Here is a 17,205-nt window from a genome sequence, read left to right as displayed (position 1 = left end):
ATAACATGCTACTGAATGATTAATGTGTTGCTGAAGAAATGAAAAAGAAAATAAAGAACTTTCTTGAAGAAAATGATGTTACTGTATGATCTGAGTCACTGAAGAATTTAATGAGAAAATTTTGGAAAGATGAAACTAAAAAAAAATCAAAATCCATGAGATATAGTTTCCGCTGGTCTTTGTTGGCGAGATGTCTCCTGTATGCAACAAATAGATGGGTTTTGTAATTTTAATCCAGTCAACTAATCTATGATGCTTCATTGATGCATTTAAGCCATTTCCATTCTGGGTTAATATGTATGCATGATAATTTGGTCATGTCATTTTACAAAGAGTTGTTTATTGATTTAGTCTTCTGTTGTTATTTTACTGGGAAGTTCTTCACATTTGCCATTGGTTTTGATGGGCGCTATTCCTTTTCTCTGTCAAGAGAACATCTTTAAATATCATTTGTAGGGCAGGTTTCTCAGAAGCATATTCTTTGAACTTTACCGTGGAAGAGTTTTATTTCATTTTCAAAAACAAAAGAAAGTTTTGTTCATTATCCTCGGCCAACAATTTTTTGCTCTGGAATATTTTCTTTTAGAACATTTTCTTTGTTTCTAATGAGGAGTTAGATGTCATTCATATATGACTTCCAACTTCAGCTCATGTTCCTTGGATCAAGGGCTGGAGGTTGTTGCTTTCTGGAGCTCTTACTGCCTCCCCTATTGTAGGCGCAAGTCTATAGCATTATTCCTAGACTCTGTTCTCTTGTAAGGCCTAGGACAGTTATTGAACCCACATGGTCTGCTTTCTGTCCTATGTCTTGAGATCACTGTGAAGCTTTAAAATTCTTTTCGTGGCCTACTGTATATACAAGTGAATGGGCATTGTCCAGCAGGGTCCAGTTGCCTGGTCTGGGTCTTTAGGCCCACCTGCATGGTGGGTGCCAGGTCTGTGAGTCCTGGGGATAGGGGTTCCGGCATGGTCCGGGTGGAGCAGCTTGGGACACCAATGGTACTGGAAGAAGCCTACTTGCTGCCCAGTAGAGTGCTTATGGTTGCTTGATGTGTTGACTTGCAGGGCATCTAGGAGATGGCACAGATGTGGGCATGCGAGTACAAGAAGGCTCACATTTAGGATTGGTGGTCTGACTGTACAGTGCATGTGTCAGAACTGGACCTCCTCAGTAGAAAAGACAGAGCAGTGGATGGCAGACTCAGATGCACACGGAGGATATGGTAGTCCTTTGGAGCCTTCAGGGGACATCTGGTACCATAGCAGAAGAAGGAAGTCAGAACAAATTGGACAATTACCCCCAACCAAGCAATGACAGCAAATATCTGGGCAAATGGAGACTCGCAGGTTGACTATGTTAGCCAATGGACCTTGGAGGGATTTATTCATTCTTGGATCAGCGAGATTGAATTCGAAACCATGTAAACAGAACTCTCGGAACATGCTCCACACTGGGGACTCTGGATTGATACTGGGTGGCTGTTCCTCATCTGGTGGTTGGGAGGCTAGGTATGGCTTCTCCCCTTACCTCCCCACTTTCCCCAGATACAGGAAGAAGAAAAAGAAAATTAGGAAACAATGGTCTCATCCACTTTCCCCTAACCCTCAATCCTTCCCACCCTGACCAACTATGTAAACATCATCAAAAACACAAATGAAAAAAAAGTGAATGGGCATTGAAGGGTGCAGTAGAGTGGTTAGGAAGATGGTCTCTGAAGCTAGACTGCCTGCTTTCAAATCCCAACTCTTGACATTTACCCTTTGCTGATCTACTGAAGGAAATAAGCATGCAATGACTTTAAAAGATTGTAAAGATTAAGTGTATCAGTAAAGCAGTTAGAAAAGTGCCTCATGCTTAAGGCATTAACACAAAATGTTCCCAAGCCACACTTTTCTCATGTAATGTGTGCTATAGGGTGAGAGATGATACTGGCAGCTGTGAAATTCTGAGGTGTTGATTCACTGTACGCACATTAACCTTTTAGTTATATCCTTAGCATCTCAGGTATGCTTATTCAGGCTCTCTCATGTGTAGTATCAAAATAGCTACTAAGTAGTCCGATATTTCTATTCTCTTTCCTTGTAGTCTGAGATTTCTATTCTCTTTTCATGGTGGTGAGTTACTGCAACATTTTGTTCCTCAGTTGGATGATTGGCTAACTTATTTAGCTATTCATTCCTATTAAGCTCTGGGCAGGAGGGATTCTGCCAGGTTCTCAGCTAACTTTGTCCCAAGTGTTGCTGTGCTTGTCTTTGAGTCAGGGATGAGCTAATCCCTGGTGAGGCTGGTCTTTCGTTGTCCTCTGGGTCTTTGATAAGTTTCCCAGACTAATGTTTCTGTTGGGAGATTTAGTAGATAATGCACGCAAGTTTACCTAATATTCAATCCAAGCCCTTTCTTGTAATCCTTTCCTCCTTAGATAGGTTCGAAAGTATAAATACCTTCTTCCAGAAGAGGAAGACTTGGATTATGGGCCCCCAAAGATAATCAGGCACGAATCCATGGAGCCTGTGAAGGTCGGGTTATGTGAATAAGGGCTTTTGCATATGTAATTAAATTAAGGATTTTGAGATCAGTTTAACATGGATTATCCAGGGGGACCCTACATGCAAACCACAAGTGTCCTCATGATACAGAACAGAGGGACATTTATACACAAGGTGGCGCAAAATTGATGTGACCTCAAAGGCAGAGAGTGGAGTGATGTGGCCACAATAATGCCAGTAGCCACCAGAAGCTGGAAGAAGCGAAGAAAAGATCCTCCTTTAGAGCAACTCAATTGGAGAATGGCCTGACCCACACTTCAGTCTGAGCCTATGGACAACAATCTTAGACTTCTGTCTTACAATATTGTAAAAGAATAAATTTCGGGGTTGACTTGAAATAAATTTTTTATTTTTTTAAATATCAAAAGTAGAAAAAATACACACCCATATTGGTTAAATCCTGCACGCGATAGAAGTTCCATCTGGCAGATGTACCCAACATGAAGTCAAAGGAGAGATCAGAATTTCTGGAAAACTTGACACAGTGGCACTAGGGTTAATAGCATCTCGATTTACCAGTGTTAATGTATAGAGATTCTTTCCTTAACGTCAGCTTCCCTGGAACTTGACCTACATGGTATGCCTTTAGGAACCATTTCTTGAAACTATGCAGAGATAACTGTAATTTGGCACTGCATGTTAGGTTGCCCTGTTATGCCTGTGTCTCATATCAGAGCACTGGTTCAAGCCGCAGCTATTTCACTTCTCACCTAATTTCTGCCTAATGTGCCTTACTTGCCGCTGGCAATCCTGAGTAGCACACAGTTGTTAATACAGAAATTGACACTAAAGTGACAAAAAGTTCATAAAATTCAGAAATTCCTTGGTATTGATTGCTCTTGATTATAGTTTTGGCATTTGATTTGCTTTGTGGGCATCTGTTTATTTAGGGACTGGGCATTTGGGTGCCTATTATTTCCATGATCTCTTGTTCCAGGTGACAGTGCTAGGGTTGCTGACTTGGGTCCTGTCTTCTTTTAGAAAGTTGGAAATTTTCTGGAAGGATTTCTTATGGTTGGGTATGATTTGCTGAAAGTATTGGATATTGCAGCTTGATTGAATCTTGTGTTTGTCTTAGTTTTGTTCTTTTCTGAAATAGGGTTTAGGCGTGAGTCTGTGTAAATAGTTCATTTAGAGAAATGATCTCAGAAACAAGAATGAAGGAGTAGGGACAGTGAGGCAAGACAAAAGGAACAGTCAGCAAAGAATGTGATCCTACAAGTGACCACTCTGTGATTATGCTGAGTTCTGACCTTGTGCCCCTCAGCTGATGCACTGAGGCATCCAAATGAAAATTATTGTCATTAGTTAGCTTCAACTCCCTGAGTTTGTTTTTTTTAAGATGTGCTTTTATTTATTAATTTTAATTGGAAAGACAGATACACAGAGATTAAAGATACCAAGAGAAAGATCTTCTGTCCACTGGTTTACTCCCCAAGTGGCTGCAATGGCCAGAGCTGAGCCAATCCAAAGCCAGGAGCCAGGAGCTTCTTCCAGGTCTCCCACATGGGTGCAGGGTCCCAAGGCTTTGGGCCATCCTGTGGGGAGCAGGGTGCTGAAGCCACTCTTGATATTGGTAGGGGCTGTTGCAAGATGGCGGCTGGCCCAGGGCCAGGAGGCAGAGCTGGTCTCACCAGCAGGTAAACAGGAAGTCACAGGGATAGGCTAATGCCCTCGCTGTGATTACTGGCCTATCACGTAGTGCCAAGTGGACCCACGGGGGAGAAGTGATTGGTGGAGAACTATATAAAAGTAGCTGGCAAAAGCTAGGTGGGGAGACTGGGACAGACAGACTGAGACAAAGACAACAGACAGACGACGGCAGATGGAGAAATACGGGGGACAAGGGAGAAGAAGAACGGGCGGGAGGAAGGGTGCCGGAGAGAAAGTAGAAAAAAGGGATACAGACAGAAGCAGTAAAAGCAGTACGAAGAAATATGGGAAGAAGGGTGGTGGAAAGGGGGCTGGAGAAGCAGTAGAGGAAAGCTTAGACCAATGGGGACAGCGGAGTGGAGATAAGGATTTAAACTCAACCGCTTTTGGCAGTGAAGGGTCCGGTTGCGGTTCATGTTTTCCCAGACCCCCAGAGTATGCCTCGTTGTTTTAGTGTCACCACTGCAACACCATCCTCCATTGCTTTCCCAGGCCAGAAGCAGGGGGTTGGATGGGAAGTGGAACAGCCAGGGTATGACCTGGTGCCCGTATGGGATTCCAGCAGATGCAAGGCAAAGATTTACCCACTAGGCTATCATACCAGGTCCCCTGATTTTGTTTTAACCCTGCCACATCCAGTGAAGATGACTGCCTGGGGTATTCCATTTAGGAGAGACAACCCCAGAAACAGTTGTATGATTTTGTGATATAATTGCCTGAAGGAAAAAAAACAGTAAACCATGCTGACACTTAGAAAAAGAAGATTCTTGGTCATGAAATGGGGTTGAGGGGAGTTATGGACAAATACTGTTTTATGAATTCAGGCTTATAATTGGCGCATTGAATAACTGCTGTGGCCCCTGGGGTACAAGAATTTTTGTATTTGTTTTACCTGATCAGCAGAGAAAGAGACAGAGATAGATGGATCTTTCACCTGCTAGTTCACACCTCTAAATAGGTGCACCAGTTAGAGTTGGACCAGGTCTAGGCCAGGAGTCCAGAATTCAATGCAGGTCTCCCATGAGGGTGATATGGAATCAAATGATTGAGTCAGCACTTGCTGTTTCTCAAGGTATACATCAGAGAACAGGAAACTGGAATTGCAAGCAGAACCTAGACTCAAATCCAAGTATTTGAACATGGAATGCCAGCATCCCAAATGACCTGTTAACCACTGCACCAAAACACCTGTTCTCTGTTCATGTATTTGGCCTTGAGATTCGTATATAGTGGCTTAGGATATAAGAGCTCAATATGGGAGGAGCTTGTGGCTGCAGTCTTATTGTGCTGTTTAAGGGGCCTATAGATAGAGTCATTGAACTGGGTTAAGAGGACACTTTATTACAACTTATCCCATGGTGATTTGACATCAGTTTTGGTTTTGAACATTTGGGATATCTAACTAGCCTGAAGAGCTAGAAAGACTGTTGGAGATTAGGACATAAGTGGTCCTAAATAGTGTAGAAAATATTTTAATGTGGGTATAGAATGGAGGAACACAAATGGAAATCCTTGTAGAGCAACCCACAACTAATTTTTCCATTTTTACAATATTATCAAGGAAAACAAGTCTGAAATTTCTTGAGTCTTAACAATTTTATATGAGGTTGTTAAATTTGTTAAAAATATGAATCAGATGGGTGTTTGGCACAGCAGATAAGATGTGATATTGGATGCTTATATTCCATATCAATATCTGGCTTTGAGTCCTGGCTCCACTCTTGATTCTAAGTTCCTGCTAAAGCACACCCTGGTAAGCAGCAAGTGATGGCTCAAATACTTGGGTCACGGCCACCCTCGTGGAAGAACTGGATTGAGTTTCCATTTCCTGGTTTCAGCGTGACCTGGCTGTTGTGGGCACTTTGAGAATGAACCAGCTTGTGAGAGATCCTTCAGTATGTGTGTGTGTTTCTCTGGCTTTCACTTGATCTTAGCCAAAAGGCCAAGAAGCGATGTGTTTCTCTGGCTTTCAAATAAATCCAAAGCCTAGGGAATTGTGTCATAAATTTAAAAGCAAAATAGAAGGGAAAACATTTATTTGAAGAGTTACAAGACAAAGCAAATGATCTTCCATCTGCTGGTTTACTCCCCAATGACCACAACAGTCAAGTGTGGCCAAGGCTGAAACCAGGAGCCAGGAGCTTATTCTAGGTCTCCCACATAGATATCTAGGAGCTAAAACACCTGGACCATCTGCTGCTGCTTTTCCCTTTTCTCTTTTTAAAAAAGATTTATTTCATTTTTATCGAAAAGTCAGATATACAGAGAGGAGGAGAGACAGAGAGGAAGATCTTCCGTCCAATGATGCACTCCTCAAGTGACTGCAGCAGTCCAAAGCCAGGAGCCAGGAACCTCCTCCAGGTCTCCCATGCAGGATCAGGATCCCAAGGCCTCAGGCCACCTTTGACTGCTTTCCCAGTCCACAAGCAGAGAGCTGGATGGGAAATGAGGCCATCAGGATTAAAACCTGCACCCATATGGATCCCAGCATGTACTAGGCAAGGACTTAGCCACTAGGCTATCCCATCTGGCCCCTGCTGCTACTTTTTCCAGGTCATTAGTAGGGAGCCCGATCAGAAGTAGAACAACCAGGACACAAGCCAGCACACATAGGGGTTACTGGCATTGCACTGGCTTTACCTGTTGCTCTCCCACATCAGCCCTAAGTAAATAAATTCAAAACTTGTTTGTAAAAGTATAATTTATACACATATTATGTTAAAGTGGTTGGTCCAGAGCCATTTGAATTGTGCCTAGAATCTTATTCTCTATAAAACTGTGAAATTTAAATCCAGACTCATCTAAATCAGGTATGAGTGAAATTTGAGGTATGATTCATCTTGAGATAAAATTCTTCTCTATCTGTGAACTTGATAAACCAGACAAGGTTTGTACTTTCTTCTTTTATTAAATTTTATTTTATTTTGAATTCCCCCCCAAAATCCCACTCCCCGACAGGTTTTCTCCAAGGTTATGTACTTTCAAAATATAATGATGGTGCAGGCATGGAATAGACACCCCATTTCCAATAGAGAACTAGGAAAGGGTGAGAGGCTCTTGTAAAGTCCAAAGTTAGCAAAATAAGTTACATCAGTTCTGAGGTCTAGATAACAATGCTCTTGGGCTGAATATTCTGACTTTCTGACTCTTTGGGGTGGAAACCACATTCCCATGGTTGTAGGCAGGAAATTTGCCATCTTGGGTTCTTGGATGTAGGTTTTGCTGCCCAAGATTGGGTGTAGGTCTATTCCATATCTGATAGTTTCTCCTTCACAGATCTTGAAGTCAGTTTTTCCTCCAAAGTTTTTGTCTGAAACTATTTGGCTTGTTAAACTGAGAGAATATATTTGGCTTGTTAAACTTGCCAATGGTGCAGCAGGCTAATTCTCTGCCCTGCATGGAGTGCCAGCATCCCATGTGAGTGCTGGTTTGTGTCCTAGCTCATCCAGTTCCCATCCAGCTCCCTGCTTATGGCCTGGGAAAGCAATGAAGTATGACCCAAGCCCATGGGACCCTGCAGCCACATAGGAGACCTGGAAGAAGTTCCTGGTTCCCAACTTGGGATAACCTCAGCTCTAGCCATTGCATCCATTTGGGCTGTGAACCAGTGGATGGAAAACCTCTGTCTCTTCTTTCTTTCTGTAAGATTTGCCTTTCAAGTAAAAATAAATAAATCTTTAAACTGAGATGGTGGTCCTCAAGATTTGTCAATCACCTTCAGGGTGATTTATACCTGTGGGTGACACAGCTTAGAAATCTGCCCCAAGGAGAAGACTCTGCTAACCAGAAGTACAATGACCAAGAGCAAAATAAAAGACAAAGGCAAAATGAATATTAGTGAAAACTCCCCTGCAAAGGAGCAAAACCCTCTGCCAACCTCAGAGTTAACTGAGGAAGACATCGAGAAATGGGGGACACAGAATTCAGAAAACTCATTATAAAGCTTCTGATCAACAATGAGAAGCACATATAAGAGTTCAAAGAACTTAAGGAATATGTTACATAAGCAATAGCAGCAATAAAGCAAATCAAGGCTGATATATCAGAAATTAAGAACACAGTAGAGCAAATTAAAAGTACAGTGGAGAGTCTCCAAAATAGAATGATGCAAGCAGAAGAAAGAATCTCAGAATTGGAAAATATTTCCTGTCATCGGGGGGAAGCAAACAAAAAGCTGGAAGCAGAGCTGGATCAGGCCAAAAAATGTATTCAAGAATTGAAAGACACTATTAAGAGGCCTAACATAAGAGTTATGGGAGTCCTAGAAGGTGCAGAAAGAGAAACTGGTTTTACAGATATGTTTAATAAAATAATAAAATAAAAGTTTCCCTAATCTAGAGAAAGAATTGGGAAACAAGATCCAGGAGGGGCACAGAACTCTCAGCAGGCTTGATCAAAAGCGATCTTCACCACGACACATGATCATCAAGCTCTCTTCAATTGAACATAAGGAAAAGATCCTTAAATGTGCATGTGAAAAAAATCAATTGACATATAAAGGAATGCCAATTAAACTCACAGGAGATCTCTCACAGGAAACTCTACAGGCCAGAAGAGAATGGAGTGACATATTCCAGATTCTAAAAGAAAAAAATTGTCAGCCTAGGATAACATATCCAGCAAAGCTTTCTTTTGTTTTTGAAAATGAAATAAAATTCTTCCACAGTAAACAAAAGTTCAAAGAATATGCCTCTGAGAAACCTGCCCTACAAAGGATACTTCAAGATGTTCTCTTGACAGAGAAGAGGAATAACACCCAACAAAACCAAAGGCAAATGTGAAGAATATCCCAGTAAAATAACAACAGAAGTCTAAATCGATGCACAACCCATTCCTAAAATGACATGACCAAATTACCATGCATACATATTAACCCTGAATGGAAATGGCTTAAACTCATCAATCAAGCATCATAGATTAGTGGACTGGATTAAAGTAACAAACCACACCTATTTGTTGTCTAGAAGAGATACATTTCGCCAATAAAAATCAGCGGAAGCTATAATCTCATGGATTTTGATGGTTTTGTTTTTGTCAGTTTCATCTCTTCGAAACAGTTTTTTGTAATTGAATTCTTCAGTGACTCAGATCATACAGTAACATCATTTTCTTCAAGAAAGTTCTTTATTTTCTTTTTCATTTCTTCAGCAACACATTAATCATTCAGTAGCATGTTATTTAACTTCATGGTGTTGTTAATTTCTTTTTTTTCCTTTTTTAATTTCTTTTTTTGTTGATTATGTTTTGTGGCTTTTCATTTAAGGGGATGTGTAATGGAGACTGTCATATCTAGTAACAAGTTATTCATCTTTATGTCATTGTAAACTTCTATTTTTCTTTCTATTGCTGATTTTGTATTGTGGCTTTTCATTAAAGGGGATGTACAGTAACTGTGTAATGAAGATTATCATATCCAGATGTGAGGAGGATACAATGTAGTATGCATTTCTACTTCCAGACAAAGAGGGACTCCCGGTGAAATTGTTAAATATATTTTGACAATAGGATGTTGGACTCTCTGCCATTGTCCATGACTGCAATGATGGACATATGACTGTGTATAAAGAAGTATACTTTAGTAATGATATAAAGAAACTATGTGTGTGTGTGGGGGGATATAGGGGAGAGGATAAGGGAAATATTAGGAGCCTATGGAACTGTATCATAAAATGATAATAATAATATTAAAAAAACAAAAAAGATATATATTTCAGTAGATGTTAGTTTAGATCTTGCATTGTAGAAATGCAAAAGCCAATGAGTGCCCTTTTGATCATTTTTGTTATATAATTTTAAAGTCACTTTCAGATTGGATCAAATTATGGGCACATATGCATATAAACCATTCATTTTGTTATTTTCCTCCTCCTAGATATAGTTGGGTTTCTGGGTTTCTTTTTTCCTCCCTGTTTCTCTTCAGGCTTTTAACTACAAGAAACCATGATTTTTCCTTTGTTTATTTCATTAATGCATAATGTTAAAATAAGCACACTATAGGAAAGTGGTCAGAGATGGGGAATGTTTTAGTTTGCTTGGGTTGCCATGACAAAGTACCACAGATGGGGGGAGGGGCTTAAATCACAGAGGTGTATTGCTCATAGTTCTAGAGGTTAGAAGACTGAGATCCAGGTGTTGATAGGCTTGGTTTCTCCTGAGGCTTCTCTCTCTGGTTTCTAGACAGCCACTTTGCTGTGTTCTCACAGGGTGTTTTCTTTGTCAGGACACATATCATATCATTTGACCCAACTACTTCCTTAGAGGTCCTACCTGCAAATACAGTTGCATTGGTGGATAGACCTCCAAGATAGGAATTTTGAGTAGACATAATTCTGTCCACACTGTAGGGAAAGTGGCTGAGTAATCTGCCTTAAATGCACACATCAGAAGAGGCCTTTGTTTTGAAATGGGAGTTAGGATTCCTCATAGCATTGCTTCCAATATTATTTCCAATCACATGAATGCACAAACACAAACATCTGTATACACATACACAAACATCTGTATACACATACACAAAATAGATACACAAACACCTGAATACACATACAAAAAGCCAGGATGGACAAGCCTGATGATAGTAAACAGGTCAAATTAAAATAATAATCTTTAAGGTGGAATATTAAGAAATATTAGAAATAATAAGAATTAGCACTGATGATTTATAAATTTCCAAATGGTGTTGTGAAACTGTATTTATGTAGAGTATGTATGATTTCTTGTACTTACTGTTTCTAAAACATAAACACATGATTATGTGAAACAAAACAGAAACCTCAGTTTACATGAGCATGAATCAATCAACATGCAGGATATTTTCATTAAGATTTTTCATATTTTAAGTTGTTAATCAAAACTAGAGCTTATGACAATGTGACACACAGAAAAAGCACTTTCTCAGAAATCATAAGTCTACTATTATTGTAGCAGTGTTGGTGTTCCAAGAAATCTTGTGAGACTCCAAGGCAAGTGAAATGATTCCAATGCCCAGTTGGGTGGCCCCCTCTTGCCATGAACAAGAAGTGTGTCAAACAAAGTAAATGGGGGTTTTTATAGCAATTACCTATGAGAAAATTAATAGCCACATGATATTGGATAAATATATAATGAGGGGTTATTTTGTGGCATAGAGCAGAAAGCAGGTAAAGAATTTACAATATTTAGGATTCTGATCCAATTACTTCAATAAACATTTACAATGCAAAAACTCAGGATTCCAATTTTATCACTTTAGTGTAGACAGCAAAGAGCATGCCTCAAACTGTCCTTCCTGGGAAGTCTAAAAAACCGCAAGATCATTCCTATCTCTTGTTTTGCTTCCTGGTATTCCAAGAATTCAGGGTTTTCCCATAAACAGTGTGCAGGTATTTCTCAGAAGATTCCAGAGATCCAGGAATACATATACCTCTAAAATTAATCTAATCATAGCAATATTTTTATTGATGCTTATTTTTATCCTTTTAATATGATCTATAAATTAATGGCACAGTGAATCATTTTAGGATTTTCAGTTCTCTGATTGCCTTTTACTATATCTAACATTTAAAAAGTTACTGCCAGGTTTTAATTTGCTTTTTACAAATGGGGTTGCCAGTTATAGAATTTAAATGATGATAACAAAACACATGAATAATTGTGTTAATGCATTCACAGATTTCCAGTAACTGATTGAGTCTAATTTTTTTTACTAGCCATGTAGCAATTGCAAACATAATTCATAAGCACTGCTCATGCAAACATTGACATGTACATCTAGAGCAATCTTTAGCATGATAGCATGATTAGCTGTATGAACTTCAATCCCAGGAAACTTGATGGGAAAAAATTTATTGATTTATTTTAAAGACAGAGTTACAGAGGTAGTGGGGAGGCAGAGAGAAAGATCTTCTATCTGCTGGGTCACTTCCCAAATGTCCACAAAATCCAGGGCTGGGTTAGGGAGAAATCAGGTACCAGAAGCTTTGTCTGGGTTTTCCATGTGGGTTGCAGCGGCAAAATTATTTAGGCAATCTTCTACTGCTTTCCTAAGTGCATTAGCAGAGAGCTGGATCAGAACTGGAACAGCCAGGACTCGACCTGATGCCATGAACAAGATAGATGTGGCTGGTTAACAAGCTGTGCCACAGCACTGGTTTCTGAATGTTACTAAAAAAAGAAAAAATAAATAAAAAAGCCAATCTTTTAAATTCTCAATGATGGTCTCAAGGACATACACAGAAAATGAAATCTTTTCTGAGGAAGCTCTACTGGGATTCAGTTACAGCATAAGGATTCAGTGATATATGATTCCAGACCTGCTCCCAGCTTCCCCTTCCCCACAACAGTGAAGTGGATGCTTCATTCTAGCCAAATGCCATCAACAGCAGAGCGCTGCCTCTCCCTGCAGCTGGCAGTCGAGGGTCTAATGTCCCTGGTGTGGTTACACATGATCCTTTTCTTTTGTTCCTGCAGTTCATTGTTCCTGGGACTGGGTTCTGAGTGTGTTTGGAGGTAGGGCACGGACACTACCTGTGGAGGGAGAGTCTACATTGGGTATGGGACACCTGCAGTGTCTCCAGTAGGCAAATCTACAGAAACAGTAGATTTGAGGGTGAGAGGTAGTTGGTAGGTTAGAAGGATGGGTGATAGTAAATAGCTAAAGAGATTTGAGTTTCTTTTGTGGTGATAAAAATATTCTGAAATTGACAATAAGGATGTGGATCACTCAGTTACACATATTAAATGGATGAATTGTATGGCAAGTCAGTTATAGTCATCTCAATGAAAATGTTTAAGACATGTATGAACCCACATCATTTTTTAAAGGATATGTTATCACAATTGTTGCATGCAATTTTTCATGACAGTATTCCAAAATCAAGCCTGGATGTGACTTCTCTTCTGCATGATATACATTCTGTATGAGATAGACATGGATATTCCCGCGAGCAGAAATTTTGGCAGCATATAAACTAATAACGGTGGTTAACTCGGAACATGTCATTGGGATTAATGAGAACGGTGACTTGATCTTTTTGCATGCCTTTTTAAAAAGAGCATTTTAATGAATTAAATTAAGGCAAAACTTAGCAAGTCAATGTACATGATGACCTATTTTCAGTAGTGATGAGCCATAGGATAGTTTACCCAACTGTGGAATTTGACCCCCTCTGGGGGCAGGAGTCACAGGCTGAATGTGAGTCTTCCATGTGAGTCTTCCATCATCACCTACTGCCTTCAGGGTGCATATTGGCAGGGCCGTGGTATCAGGAGCAAGGGCAGGACACAAACCCAGACACCCCCATAGAGGAGAGAGGCGGCCAAGCAGCATAATAATCGCTATGCCAAATGTGCTCCCCAACATCAAGCATATATTTTTTTAAAGGGCAAAGAAGTGAGTTGCCATAAGGATACTAGTTTCACGTGTAAGTATCTAAATATAGTCATTTAGCACGCATCTGTAATAAGTAAACCTGGGCCTAGAGATACAATCTAATGACCAGAACTTTAAAAAACAAATTGACAATTAAAACTCTGCTCAGATATACATGCCTCCATTCACAGCACATTTCTTTTCCAGCGTGAATTTTTTTTTTTTAAGATTTATTCATTTTATTACAGCCAGATATACACAGAGGAGGAGAGACAGAGAGGAAGATCTTCCGTCCGATGAGTCACTCCCCAAGTGAGCCTCAACGGGCCGATGCGCGCCGATCCGATGCCGGGAACCTGGAACCTCTTCCGGGTCTCCCACGCGGGTGCAGTGTCTCAATGCATTGGGCCGTCCTCGACTGCTTTCCCAGGCCACAAGCAGGGAGCTGGATGGGAAGTGGAGCTGCCGGGATTAGAACCGGCGCCCAGATGGGATCCCGGGGCATTCAAGGCGAGGACTTTAGCCGCTAGGCCACGCCGCCGGGCCCGTGAAATTTTTTTTTAACCAGGAATTTGAAAGTTTGAATTCTGTGTGGTTGTCACACAGGCAAAAACCGCCAGTTCTCCTTTCACACCTCGTCTCCACACAGAGACGGCAGGAGCAGGCCCCCTTAGCAAACACTGAAATCCTACCCGCTTCGTTGCCTAACAAAGGGGCGCCAGGGCTTGTGGGAAGTGTAGTCTTACCTTTTCCTGACATCACCAGCTCGGGACTGTGGGAAGGCCACTCGGGGATCCCTGTGCGCGTGTGCGGCTCCACCCACTCCCACCATCTTCCTCTGACAAATTCCGGATGCTGCGGCGCGGCACACGCTGCTTTGCTGGCACCGAGCTTGGGCTTTGTGTCCTTGAAGATCAGCGGGAGGGTGCTTGAAAGGAGCCCCGCGGCACCCCGGCAAGTCTTGGGGAGAGGCCGGAACGCACGTCCTGTTTGGTGGGAACGGGGAAGTTGGTGAGTCTGGGGTAGGAGGACCTGACAGGGTTCAAGTGCGCCGCAGACGTGGGCAGGGTCTGGAAGGGGGTGTCCCTGGCGGAAGGCGGCTCTGCTGCGGGCTGAGGAAGGCGTGACGCAGACTGTGGTTTCAGGAGCACTGTGTCAGGATCTGGAGTACAGCCGGGAGGCCGGGTGTGCCTCCAAGGGGGAAGACTCGGCTCCTGTAGCTCCCACTATTGGGGTGATCTGTTTAAGATGGCAGCAGGTTGGGGGTGTCCCTGTTCAGGCCCTTGCACCGAGAGGTCCATTTGGTGTGTGCCGTCAGCTTACAGCCTCCCAGAGAGAACCGTTTTGGCGTGTGTGCCCTAGGGAGTCTCCGCGGAGCAGTCGTATTTGCGGCGCTTCGTGGCATCTGTCCAGCAAGTGAAGTTCCTGGTCCCCCTCCAGTTCCCAGTGACAGTCGGAGTTCCAGGAGGGAGGGCGGGGTAGCAGATGATTGTTCCTGTTCATGGGAGCATGGGTCTTGTTCTCTGTGCAGAAGGGGCGCCAACAATAGGAATTCCACCCATGAGGGTGGTCCTCTGCAGCACACTCTCTCTTCCTCTGCGTTTCACAGAAGAATTAAGAATCCGAAAGAGGGGGACAGGCCTAGGTTGAATGGCCCAAGCTACGCTCATGGACACTGCAGTGATGCTGCCCTGTGTCATCCATGTTGCATCTGAGACTGGGTCACAAAGTTTGCCCCCACTTTCAGAAGGGAAATGTGAGTGGGCTGAGAAGGAAGGGCAGATGTCCTAGGAAATCGCACTAGAGTGATCTTGAAGGTGTGGCCTTCAGCGAACGATACTCTGTAATATCTGAAAATGTCTGTCTGGCTGTCTAACTCTGATCACTTTTATTCGGCCCTCATTTGTGAGAGAATTGGCCCTCACCGAAACCTGGACTGTCACACTCAATGTCTGGAGATGATGCTGACACTCGCTCCATCTTGATAGTTCTCTTCGGGAGCATGGGAATGGTTTGCCCAGATCTTTCTGCCTGATAAGAGAGATGAAATAAATTGGGCTCCAGTAAATAAGTGCGCTGGCCAGTGTCACCCAGTTGGTAGATGTCAGGCGGCCTGATGTTTTGGTTATGTTCTTTAGTTTTCCATAATTAGTTCTAAACCCACGATTGTTCCTGAGATCAACTTCAAGAATGGTAATCAGCTTAGAATATGGTTTTGAGAAGACATCACCTTGAATATGCTTGCCCCCCTCCCTACAGGCTTTCTGTGGCTGATGAGAGTCCAAAGGGTTTATAATCCAGGATTTTCCCATTTAATGTTAGTGAGGAAGTCATTCCTGCTTCTATTGTTTTCTATTGTTAAAAATCATAAATGCTGTAGCAGATTACTGTGATTATTTCCTGTTATTGTTAAAAGCGAAATTCAACTGAAGCACATTTTGACTGCTAACTTCTTAAAATATAGATACAACAATATAATTCTCACCTATAAATAAAAATGTAAAAATGGTCTTACGTGCTCGGATTTTGCGTGACTCACACGGCCTCTCGGTGCCAGCAGCCTTGCCAGGATCCATCTGGTTGACATTTATCGTGCTTATGAAAGCCTCTACATGCGACTGCTAAGTTCTGATTGTTGGAGTTGGCATGTAATTCAGTTCTTTCTCCCCACTTCTCCAATATGTGTCAGCATTTCACGTGTAACAAATCACAAAAAGCTTACTAGATCTTATTTTAATATAAGCATTTTATTTGCAGTTTTGAGTTTATACTTTGGAGTGAGTTAGCTGGGCAGGTGCCGTTGTGTTGCCAGGGTTCACAAGTGAGGGTCTAGTCATCTGGTGTCCTGACTTGAAGATGGCTTCACTCACACAGCTGGTGGTTTGTGCAGGCTCAGGGTCAGGCCCTGTGTTTCTAGCAGGGCAGACCTCAGGCCTCTATCTGAGGTCATGGTATCACATTTACCGACGTCCCAATGGCTAATGCAAGTGAGATGGCAAAGCCAAAGTTCTTCTGGGGGAGGACCCAGTGAAGGTGTGGTTGCAGGGAGGTCTTGTTTGGAGCCATTCCTGAAGAAACATGCTGTAGTAAAACACATTATGTACACTTTTCTTGTACAGCTGTTGGTACGTGGGTTCCAAGAGGCATACTTCCTTTGGAATTTAGATGTATGGAAACAGTAATGTATAGTCCTGTATGCCACATCTGTATTAACAGTAAAATACTTAATATGACAGCAGCATTTCCTATAATGTGAATTTTAGCAACTGCATGTTTCTTTGGCATATTTACATTTTAAATTATTTCTTCATACGAACTTTAGGAAGAAAGTAACAAATGTTTTCTTTTTTTTTTTTTAAAGATTTATTTTTATTTATTTATTTATTTATTTTTATTATTATTGGAAAGCCGGATATACAGAGGAGGAGAGACAGAGAGGAAGATCTTCCATCCGATGTTTCACTCCCCAAGTGAGCCGCAACGGGCCGATGCGCGCCGATCCGAAGCCGGGAACCAGGAACCCCCTCAGGGTCTCCCACGCGGGTGCAGTGTCCCAATGCATTGGGCCATCCTGGACTGCTTTCCCAGGCCACAAGCAGGGAGCTGGATGGGAAGTGGAGCTGCCGGGATTAGAACCGGCGCCCATATGGGATCCC

At 41.9% G+C, this 17,205-nt stretch overlaps 1 protein-coding gene across 2 annotated transcripts in view; it reads left to right on the top strand.

Annotated features, from left to right (window-relative positions):
• Positions 1-17,205, top strand: part of LOC101520491 (zinc finger protein 260-like) — a 69,591-nt gene that overhangs the window by 19,176 nt on the left and 33,210 nt on the right. Inside the window, exon 1 of one of the 2 annotated variants that reach the window (XM_058668604.1) lies at positions 14,373-14,560. The exons of the other annotated variant lie outside the window; for it this stretch is intronic. The gene's annotated coding sequence lies outside the window, so the exon portion shown is untranslated. Of the gene's footprint in view, positions 1-14,372; positions 14,561-17,205 lie in introns of those variants that run through there. 2 annotated transcript variants of the gene reach the window in all.

Source organism: Ochotona princeps, chromosome 9 (genome assembly GCF_030435755.1).
Source record: "Ochotona princeps isolate mOchPri1 chromosome 9, mOchPri1.hap1, whole genome shotgun sequence".
Lineage (NCBI taxonomy): Eukaryota > Metazoa > Chordata > Mammalia > Lagomorpha > Ochotonidae > Ochotona > Ochotona princeps.
Note: the sequence above shows the minus strand (reverse complement) of the source record. Positions and strands in the feature narration are given on the sequence as shown.